Source organism: Crocuta crocuta, unplaced genomic scaffold (genome assembly GCF_008692635.1).
Source record: "Crocuta crocuta isolate KB4526 unplaced genomic scaffold, BGI_CrCroc_1.0 scaffold124, whole genome shotgun sequence".
Classification (NCBI taxonomy): domain Eukaryota; kingdom Metazoa; phylum Chordata; class Mammalia; order Carnivora; family Hyaenidae; genus Crocuta; species Crocuta crocuta.
The window spans coordinates 7,526,836-7,537,576 of NW_027551573.1; the positions used below are offsets into that span (position 1 = coordinate 7,526,836).

Sequence of the window (10,741 nt, forward strand, 5' to 3'; positions counted from 1 at the left end):
AATCCCAAGTGGCCTGTTGCCGTCACCGCAGAGCCAGAAGTGGGGCTCGAACTCAGGAACTGCGAGATCATGACCTGAGCAGAAATCAAGAGTGGGTGCTTCACCGACTGAGCCCCCCAGGCGTCCCCGTCCTGGGACTTCTTTTAAGAAATGAATCTTTAAGAAGAAAACATCCCACGTGCAAAAAGATGTCAGGGGTGGAGGTGGGTGGGGGTGTCCGGTCTGCCGCAGGGGGCATGCGCGCCGCGTGCCCACAGGCACTCACCCAGGAGGTGGCCCCGCCGGGCTGGGCCCCAGAGTGCGGCCTCGCATCCACGGGCCGCGTCCTCCCGCCCCAGCCTCTGCTCTGGAAGCCGGCCTCTGGCTCCTTAGACCTGGGGCTCCCACCTGCGTTGCGCCCCGGCAGCATGGCCCACAGTGCTGCCCCCCCGCCCCCCCAACTAGCTATGAGGCCATCACCTCCCTACCTGGTCAGGTCCTACCTGCCCGCCTGCTTCGGGCAATCCAGCCCCACTGGATTTCTGGTCTTTGACTTCCCTGCCTCAGGGCCTTGTCACCTACCCTACCCTGTGCCTGGGAGTTGGGCGGCTCCCTCCACGCACTGCAAGACCGGGCGGCTTACGTTCTCACGGCGACGGAGGCCGGAAGTCCAGGGTCCAGCGCGGGCACAGGTTTGGTGTCTCCTGGACTTGCCGGCGGCCGCCCTCTCTGCGTGTCCTGCTCACGCGGCCTTCCCTCCGGGTGCACACATCTCTGGTGTCTCTTCGGGTGTCCCAACTGCCTCTTGTAAGGACACTGGTCAGATGGCGTCAGGGCCGCCCTCAGCCCTCATTTTAATTTCGTCCCCTCTTTAAAGGGCCTCGCTCCAAAGATGGCCACATTCTGAGGAACTGGGGCGTCAGGGCTCCCACTTGAATTTTGGGGGCACACCAGTCAGCCCGTCACACGGCTCCTCAGGTGTCTCCTCAATTTTTTCCCCCCAGGATCTCTGGGGCCTCCCTGTACGCATGNCGTGCGCTGTATCCATCTGGGGCCGAGGGGGGCCCTTTCCTCGGCCAAAAGTAGCGTCTGCTCCTGGAGCTACACACCCACGGCCCACCCAGAGGGGACACCTTTTTCTAATTCTCAAGACCGGATGGGCAGGTGGGGGCATCCCTGCCCCCACCCGGCGCCGGCACCCCCTCTTCCTTCTCCCCTTCTCACTCTGCTGTGTTCAGTGCGCCTGCCTCGGCCTGTCGTGGGGTGTGGTGCTTCGTTTGTCTTGCTTTTGACCCCCGGCCTCTCTAGAAGGGCCCTTGCCCCATCAGTGCCACGTCCTCCGCCCCGCGCCCGGAGCCTGGCACCCGAGCGGACATTCGCGGGAGGAAGGCAGGCGCCTCCCGGCAGACGCTGGGCCCCCTCTCTGCTCACGTGGGCGGCTCCCAGGTCCGGAGGGCTCACCCGGGGGGCGGGGGAGGGAGAAAGAAGCAAGCGGCTTTTGAAGGAATGCGTCCGGGGCCGAGTTCACCCGAGGTCAGGCGGCTGCTGGCCGGTTCTGAACCCGGGTGAAAACGCTGAGTGAGACGGAAACCGTCTGGAGCAGAGAGAGGAAGGGGCTGGGTGAGCCTTAGAGACGCATAAGGTGCGCTTACAGCCGAGCGCCAAAGCGAGCCCAGCAGCCGTCCAGCGGCCCGCAGTCTGCATAAAAATGCCACCACCGAGGACAGAGGCGGCCTCAGATTGGTGGGGGACAGCGGGGCCCCGACCAGCGAGGCGTGTGTCTGCCAAGCCAGCCCACGGTCCCTGCAAGGCCCGCGCGTAAATCACTCCCACGGCTGCCATGTTGCAGAAGACATTACCCTCCGAGGAAAACCGTTTCCTGACCCATCGGCTCATCTATTTCAGGGTGTTGTTTTTGGAATAATTGCAGGCATATAACTTGCAAGAGCATCGCTGGGCTGTTTTTCTTGAGGTGGGGCGAACACCCGAGCCTCCCTGTGGCCTGTGCCTGCTAAGGATTGCCCGGCAGCGTCATTGCCCAGGGGAACATTTTTGAGATTTCCTTTTCTCGGCTCAGTGGGCCATTGTAAATCCAGGGTAATATTTTTCCTCGCAGGTGAAGGTATGCACTTTTGGGGTTGGTGCGAGGCCACACAAAAGTCCTAGGAAGCGGCCTATTGTTCCGAGGCGGAAGGCGAAGGCGCAGAAGTACTGACGTTCTTATTAGAGGTTTGATGAATGAAACACAATGGCGAAGTCTCTTTTGTTCTTGCCCACGGGGCCCACAATGGTTAATCTATAACTTGCTATATGGATTCAGACTTGTTCATCATTTTAAAGCCGAATTCCGTGTAATTTCAGAAATGGAAAATGAGGACTTGATGAAATGACATGTCAATCCGGTGCCATTTTTCTCCCCGGTGGACGCCAAGTGGCAGATTCTGGAGTTTCTACCCAACCCTCCCCCCACCAGAGAGGGTGGGGGGAGCAGAGATATGGGCCACCAGACATGGAGGAGAGCAGAGGTATGGGCCACCAGAGAGGGGGAGGGGGAGCAGAGGTATGGGCCACGCTGGAGAAGACTGGAATGTTCCTGGGTGAGGGTGTCATCTCTGCCCCATGCAGGCTTTATGGATCCACGTGAGACCTTTGGTTTGGCCCTGGTGGTGTTGGAGGTTGCCTCCTGGGTTCCCCCTGGGTTTGCTGCTGGAAGTACGAAGCTGGGCTGGAAAGAGTTCATTCAGCTTTTCTGGCCAGAACTTACCATGGGAATTCTGAGTTCTCATACCTCCATTCCACTTTAGGATCCAGGAACTGTTTTATGACCACGGTCCCATGTAACCTCACAACGTTCTTGGGCAGTAGGAGCAGAGAGAAACAGGGACTTGGCCAGATTACAGAGCAAGGAGTCCAATGAGGTCTCTTGACCTGCAATCCCTCCCTCCCCCCACCACCCAACACTGCGCCCTACTGTGCACCAGGCTGGGCACCTCCAGGGAGTCCAGACCTGGGGACAGAGTGTGCTCGGCTAGGTCCTAGGAAAGGAAAAGGACTTACTTCTCCTTCTAACAGGATTGTGCAATGGAGAAAGCCGCAACCCTGATGGTTTATGGGAAAAGATATGACTTTTCAGTGTTTTTTTTAATGATTATTTAAAAAATTTTCTTAAATGAGCTCTATGCCCAACGTGGGGCTTGAACTCAGGACCTTGAGATCAAAAGTCACATGCTCTACCAACTGAGCCAGGCAGGTGTCTCTAATGATTTTTTTAAAGTAATCTCTATACCCGTCGTGGGGCTCGAACTCACAGCCCTGCAATCAAGAGTCACATGCTTTACGGCTGAGCCAGACAGGCTCCCCACAAGTGTGTGGTTTATTCCCTGTCCCCCACTAGAATGGGCAGTCCGCAAATGTGGGGAGATTGGTCTGTTTTCTTCGCTCTTATTTCCCCAGTGCCTAGAAGAGCGCCTGGCACATAGTAGGTGCTCAGCAAATACTCGATAAGTGAGTTAGTGGATAGACAAATGAATGAGGCGATCTGTCTCAGGACTGAGAGTCCCCTTCTCTAGGTACCACCCAATTTGCCTTCTCTGAGCCCTCAGACAACCTCCTGGCTCTTTCCTGAGAGATTCTACTCCAGCAACCAAGGAGTCCCATTCAGAAAGCAGAATCAGAGTCCACCAGCCCCTGCTGGCCCTGGAAGGAGAAGACTCCAGTTGGGGCCACGTCCTGTGTCATACCTCCCAGACCTTCTTTTCCCTAACTCTTAAAAAATAAATATAAACAAACAAACAAGCATGCCAGATATTGTTTTGTCTTTTTGTCTTTCTAGTAAAAGAAATCAATGAATTCATCATTATTTTGAAAACATAAATATCTGGGATTCCTTAGTAGATATAATTATGTATATGAAAAAGAATATATATAGCAATTTATATTTCATGGAAATAAGATATAATTGAGATCCAATAAAAGATACAGAGTTTTCAGTATAAAAGATGAAATATCTAATTCTCAGAGCAAGCAAGTAGTGTATGTATGTGGGTAGAAGGATCCGAGACCAAATGTCCATTGATGCATGAACAAAATGTGGTGTACACATCAATGGGGTATTCTTCAGCCTTATGAAGGATGGTTGGGGCGCTGGGTGGCTCAGCCAGTTAGGTATTCGACTTCAGCTCAGGTCATGACCTCACGGTTTGGGAGTTCGAACCCCGCTTGGGGCTCTGTGCTGATGGCTCAGAACCTGGAGCCTGCGTCAGATATTATGTCTCCCTCCTCTCTCTGCCCCTTCCCCACTTGTGTTATCTCTCTCTCTCTCTCTAAAATAAATAAACAAAACAACAACAACAAAAAAAACAGGGATGGAAAATCTAACACCTGCTACAACATTGGAAACATAAAGCAAAGTGAATGAAGCTGGACACAAAGAGACAAAAACCTGTCTGATTCCGCATCAGTGAGGTATTACAGTACTCAAATTAATTGATACAAAAAGTAGAAAAGTGAGTGCAAGAGGCCGGAGAAGGAGCAGGGTGAGAGTTAGTGTTTATAGGGGACTGAGGGTCCAGCTTTGCACAGTGAGGAAACTTCTGGAGATGGATAATGGCAATGGCAGCACGACAAATGGGAATGAACTTAACGCCACTGAATTTTACACTTAAACATGGTTAAAAAATGTAAATTTTATGCCATGCATATTTTATCACAATTAAAAAAGGTTAAAAATTATATAAAATATTAACCATGGCACCTGGCATAATGCATGTTAGGTCTAAAACAAAACAAAAAGTCCCACCCAAAACCTAAAATAAGATGTACTTTGCAGGAACAGGTGCTTTAAAGGTGAGGTAAAGAGCCTCCCTCTGCCCTGAGTATGTACCTTTCTGGGACGTGGTCCGCTGGAGGCGCAGATCCAACAGGCTGCTCAGGACCAGAGGGGAAAACAGACTGTGAAATAATGATGGACAGAGTAGCTCCCTGGCGGTTTTCCTAAGAATTCTCAGTCTTTTCACTAACTTCGTGATGGCAGCGCAGAAGTCAAGTTCAATGAGAGACGGTGTCGTGGAAGGAAATAGGCTTTGATGTCAGCTCCCTGGCTGTGTGGCTTTGGGGAACTGAGTTAACCCCTCTGATTCTCGGTTTCTGTATCTACAAAGTGTGGGTAGCTATCCTTCCCATTCACGATTCCTGTGAGAATTTTCTGAGATAATGTAAGTAAATAACATGGGCCCTTGGTCTCAGATTAATCATGGCCACAACATTTTTAAATTAAGTTTTAAAATTTTTTTTTTTTTAAATGTTTTATTTATTTTTAGGAGAGAGAGAGAGACAGCGTGAGCAGGGGAGGGTCAGAGAGAGAGGGAGTCACAGGCTGAAACAGGCTCCAGGCTCTGAGCTGGCAGTCAGCACAGAGCCCAACGCGGGGCTCGAACCCACGAACTGCGAGATCATGACCTAAGCGAAAGTCGGACGCTTAACCGACTAAGCCACCCAGGCGCCCCTTAAATTAAGTTTTGATTTAAAATCCAGTTAGGTAACATACAGTGAAATATTAGTTTCAGTGTATAATATAGTGAGTCAGCACTTTCATACATCACTCTGTGCTCATCATGACAAGTGTAATCTTTTTCTAAATTTATTATTACCATTATTTAATTTAAAATTTTTTGATTAAATGTTTATTTTTTTTTGAGAGAGAGAGAGAGAGAGAAAGAGAGACAGAGCATGAGTCGGGAAAGGACAGAGAGAGAGAAAGAGAGGAAGACACAAAATGTGAAGTAAACTCCAGGAGCTGAGCTGTCAGCACAGAGCCTGATGCAGGGCTTGAACTCACCAACCACGAGATCATGACCTAAGGCAAAGTTGGACGTTCAACTGACTGAGTCACCCAGATGCCCTTTTAATTTTTTTTTAATTTTTAAATGTTCATTTATTTTTGAGAGAGAGCACAAGCAGGAGAGGGGCAGAGAGAGAGGCACAGAATCCAAAGCAGGCTCCAGGCTCTGAGCTGTCAGCACAGAGCCAGACGTGGGGCTTGAACCCACAAACCATAAGATCACGACCTGAGCTGAAGTCAGACGCTCAATGGACTGAGCCACCCAGGTGCTCCAACACGTGTACTCTTAATCCCCATCACTTATTTCACCCGTCCCCTCACCCATCTCCCCACTGGTAACCATCAGTTTGTTCTCGATAGTTAAGAGTCTGTTTCTTGGCTCCCCTCTCTCTCTGTCTATCTCTCTCTCTCTCTGCCCCCTCTCTTGTTTTCCTTTGTCCATTTGTTTTGTTTCTTAAATTCCACATACGAATACAATCATATGGTATTTGTCTCTCTGACTGACTTATTTCTCTTACCCTCCAGCTCCATCCATGTCATTGCAAATGGCAAGATTTCATTCTTTTTTATGGCTGAGTAATAGTCCATTGTGTATATATACCACATCTTCTTTATCAGTTCATCTATCCGTGGACACTTGGGCTGCTTCCATAATTTGGCTATAATAAATAATACTACAATAAACATGGGGGTGCATCTATCCCTTTGAATCAACATTTCTGTATTTTGGGGGTAGATACCCAGTGGTGTGATTCCTGGAGCTTAGGGTAGCTTATTTTTAATTTTTTTAACATTTATTTATTCATTTTTTGAGAGTGAGAGAGAGTGTGCATGCACATACACATGCATGTGCAAGTGGAGGAGGGGCCGAGGGGAGGGGGAGAGAGGGAGAATCCTAAGCAGGCTGTGCACTGTCAGCTCAGAGCCTGATGCGGGGCTGGAGCCCACAAACCAGGAGATCATGACCTGAGCTGAAACCAAGAGTCTGATGCTCAATGGACTGAGCCAACCAGGCGTCCCTATTTTTAATTTTTTGAGAAACCTCCGTACTGTTTTCCAGAGTGGCTGTATCAGTTTGCATTCCCACCAACAGTGCATGAGAGTTTCTTTTTTTCCATATCCTTGCCAACACGTGTTGTTTCTTGTGTTGTTGATTTTAGCCATTTTGACAGGTGTGAGGTGGTATCTCACTATAGTTTGGGTTTGCATTTCCCTGATGAACAGTGATGAGCATCTTTTCTTGTGTCTATTCGCCATCTGTGTGTCTTCTTTGGGGAAGTGTCTGTTCATGTCTTCAGCCCATTAAAGGGATTATTTGTTTTTGGGGTGTTGATTTGTATCAGTTCTTTATACTTTGAACAGGAACCCTTTATTGGATATGTCATTTGCAAATATCTTCTCCTATTTAGTAGGTCATCTTTTAGTTTTGTTGATTGTTTCCTTTGCTGTGCAGAAGCTTTTAATATTGATATAGTCCCAATAGTTTATTTTTGCTTTTGTTTTCCTTACCCCAGGAGACATGTCTTGAAAGAAGTAGGCTATGGCCGATGTCAAAGAAGTTATTGCCTGTGTTTGTTCTCTTCTAGGATTTCTATGGTTTCATGTCTCACACTTAGGTCTTTCATCCATTTTGAATTTATTTATGTATATGGTATAAGAAAGTGGTAAAGTTCCTTTCTTCTGCATATTCAGTTTTCCCAACACCATTTGTTGAAAAGACTGTCTTTTTTCCATTGGATACTCTTTCCCTCTTTGTCACAGATTAACCGACTGTATAATTGGGGGTTTATTTTCTATTCTGTTCCATTGATCTGTGTGTCTATTTTTGTGCCAGTACCATATTGCTTTGATTCCGACAGCTTTGAAATATAACTTTAAGTCCAGAATTGTGACGCCTTCAGCTTTGCTTTTCTTTTTCAAGGTTGCTTTGGCTATTTGGGGTCTTTTGTGGTTCCGTGTACATTTTAGGACTGTTTGTTATAGCTCTGTGAAAAATCCCAAGCATATTTTGATAGGGATTGTATTAAATGTATAGATTGCTTTTGGTAGTATAGACATTTTAACAGTATTTGTTTTTCCAATTTATGAACATGGAATGTCTTTCCATTTCTTTGTGTTGTTTTCAATTTCTTTCATCTGTGTTTTATAGTTTTCAGAATACAGGTCTTTCACCTCTTTGGTTGGTTTATTCCTAGGTATCTTATGGGTTTTGGTACAATTATAAATGGAATTGCTTCTTTAATTTGTCTTTCTGCTGCTTCATTACTGGTTTCTGTATGTTGATTTTGTATCCTGAGACTTTACTGAGTTGATTTATCAGTTCTAGTAGTTTTTTGAGGGGTCTTTGGAGTTTTCTATCTATAGTATCATGTCATCTACAGATAATGAAAGCTTTACTTCTTCCTTACCAATTTGAGTGCCTTTTATTTCTTTATGTTGCGATTGCTGTGGCTAGGACTTGCAGTACTGTGTTGAATAAAAGTGGGGAGAGTGGACATCCCTGTCTTGTTCCTGACCTCAGGGAAAAAACTCTCAGTTTTTCATCGAGTGTGATGTTGCCTTTGGTTTTTCATATAAGACGTTTATTATACTGAGATCTGAATGATTCTTTTAATGTGCTGTTGGATTCGGTTTGCTAGTATTTTGTTTAGGATTTTTGAATCTATGTTCATCAGAGATATTGGCCTATAGTTCTCTTTATTGGAGGAGTCTTTATCTGGTTTTGTATCAGGGTAATGCTGGCCTCATAGAATGAATTTGGAAGTCTTCCTTCCTTTTCTATTTTTCAGGATAGTTTGAGAGGAACAGGTCTGAACTCTTCTTTAAATGTTGGGTAGAATTCCCCTGTGAAGCCATCTGGTCCTGGACTTTTATTTGTTGGGAGTTATTTTGATTACTGATTCCATTTCCTTCCTGGTTATCTGTCTGTTGAAATTTTTTGCTTCTTCCTGCCTCAGTTTTGGTAGTTTATATGTTTCTAGGAATTTTTCCATTTCTTCTGGTTGTCCAATATTCATAATATTATCTTACAACTGTTTGCATTTCTGTGCTGTTGGTTATTACTCCTCTTCTCTCATTTGTGATTTTGTTTATTTGTGTCCCTCCCTTTTTTCTTGATGAGTCTGGCTAGGGCTTTATCAATTTTGTTGATTTTTCCAAAGACCCCGTTCCTGGTTTCATTGATCTGTTCAACTGTTTGTTTGGTTGGTTTGGTTTCTGTATCTTTATTTCTGTCCCAGTCTTCAGTATTTCCTTCCTTCTGCTATTTTGAGGTTTTGTCTGTTGTTCGTTTTGTGACTCCTTTAGGTACAAGGTGAAGCTGTTTATTTGAGATTTTTTTTGCTCCTCGTGGGAGATTTGGCCACCACATTTTGCTGCTCCTTCTACAGAGGCAGAATCCATTTCCCCGCCTCTGAGTGTGAACTGACCTTGTGACTGGCCTTGACCAGGAGAACACAGCATGAGTGATGTCATGGATTTTGGAAGCCAGGCCTTAAGGGGAAGTGAAGTTTCTACCTTAGCCTTCTTGGAACACTGCCTTGAGGCCATCAGGTCAGGAAGCTGGTCCTGCCCCCTTGCGGGATGAGAGGCCATGTGGAGGGCCATCAGGGTGCCCAGCCCAGTGCCCCTGCACAGTCTTAGACCTGGGAGTGTGACCATCTTGGGACCTTCCAGCCCAGTTGACCTTCCAGCAGAAACACATGGGACCTACCTGGCCAGCTTCTAGAATTGTGAGTCATAATAAGTCATTGTTGCTTTAAGTCATCAAGTTTTGGGTTGTTACTTAGCAAAGCCTACCAGAAATGGTCCTCAGTATAGACTGGTTGAATTGGGTAATAGCAGAGGTGAAAGTCCTTTGGAAAATACAGCACATGCTTAAAAGCACAAGCTGCTATTACCATTATGATCCATACTGATTCGTTCTAATAATAAAATAAAGCAACACAATGAGATAATCATTGGGGGTTGATGACTTCTTGCTTCCCTGTCCCCGGGGAGAAGACCACGGTCAGGTGGAAGAGCTTCGCTCAGAAGAGCAGCAACCTTCTTGGCACACAAGCGTTTTAAACCTCTGTCTTTTCATGTCGGCAGCAACTGCGTCGCCTCATTTGGCCACCTGGGACAGTGCTACAGCCCCGATTAATATTGCTGTACGTGGCAGCACTGCACCAGAGTGCCACGCTCTCGGCTGCCTGTGTGGGGCACAGAGCCTATTTTTAGCATTTTACATCTATAATTATGTATGTTTCACTGCCTCTCAAATGCATATTTGTTCTGGGGAGAGGTTAAGGTTATGTAATCTAGGTTATTTTTGATAGGGCAAATGTGTTATACCAACCTGCTAAGTCTCATTCAACTAGAGAAATATGGCCAGCTGTTTCTTCCTCACTCAGACTCCCCTGGAATCAGGGGTAAATTTAAAAATTTGTGAGTGTGAAGAAATCAGAATAAACCCAGCCATCACACCAACTGATATGTATGGGGTGGATACTAGTTTCCGCTCGTGAGGGCTGATTCGGTCTATGGCTCAATTTGTGATTTTTACGGATTAGAGTTCCCTTCAAGGAAACCAAGCCACTGAGAATGACGCTGGTCCTACCAGGGTGGCATCAACCTTGCGGACTGCCTGGGTCACCTTCCCAAGGTGTCTTGTGTTTGACCCAAAAGTTTCTCCAATGGTGGTTTCTATCCCAGAAGAAAGAACCAGCAGAGTGGGCGGGCCCCAGTGAGGGAGGTCTGGAGCCCAGGACTCACAGATGGAGCAGGTGACCCCGGGAGGCCCTCTGGTGGTGGAGCAGAGGGGGTCCAGGCAGCATCCCCAGGACTTGGAGCTGCAGGTGCCAGGCTGGCAGATGGTGGAGGTTAAGGTATCAGAGCAGCTGGAGGTAGGAAGCAAGCAGCTATACTCCAGGGTCCCAGGCC

At 47.2% G+C, this 10,741-nt stretch overlaps 1 non-coding gene across 1 annotated transcript; it reads right to left on the reverse strand.

The window, feature by feature from the left end:
• Positions 1-3,158: 3,158 nt before the first annotated feature.
• Positions 3,159-3,231, reverse strand: TRNAK-UUU (transfer RNA lysine (anticodon UUU)). Its single transcript has one exon. It is a non-coding gene; the product is annotated as a tRNA-Lys (tRNA).
• Between the last annotated feature and the right edge of the window lie 7,510 nt (positions 3,232-10,741).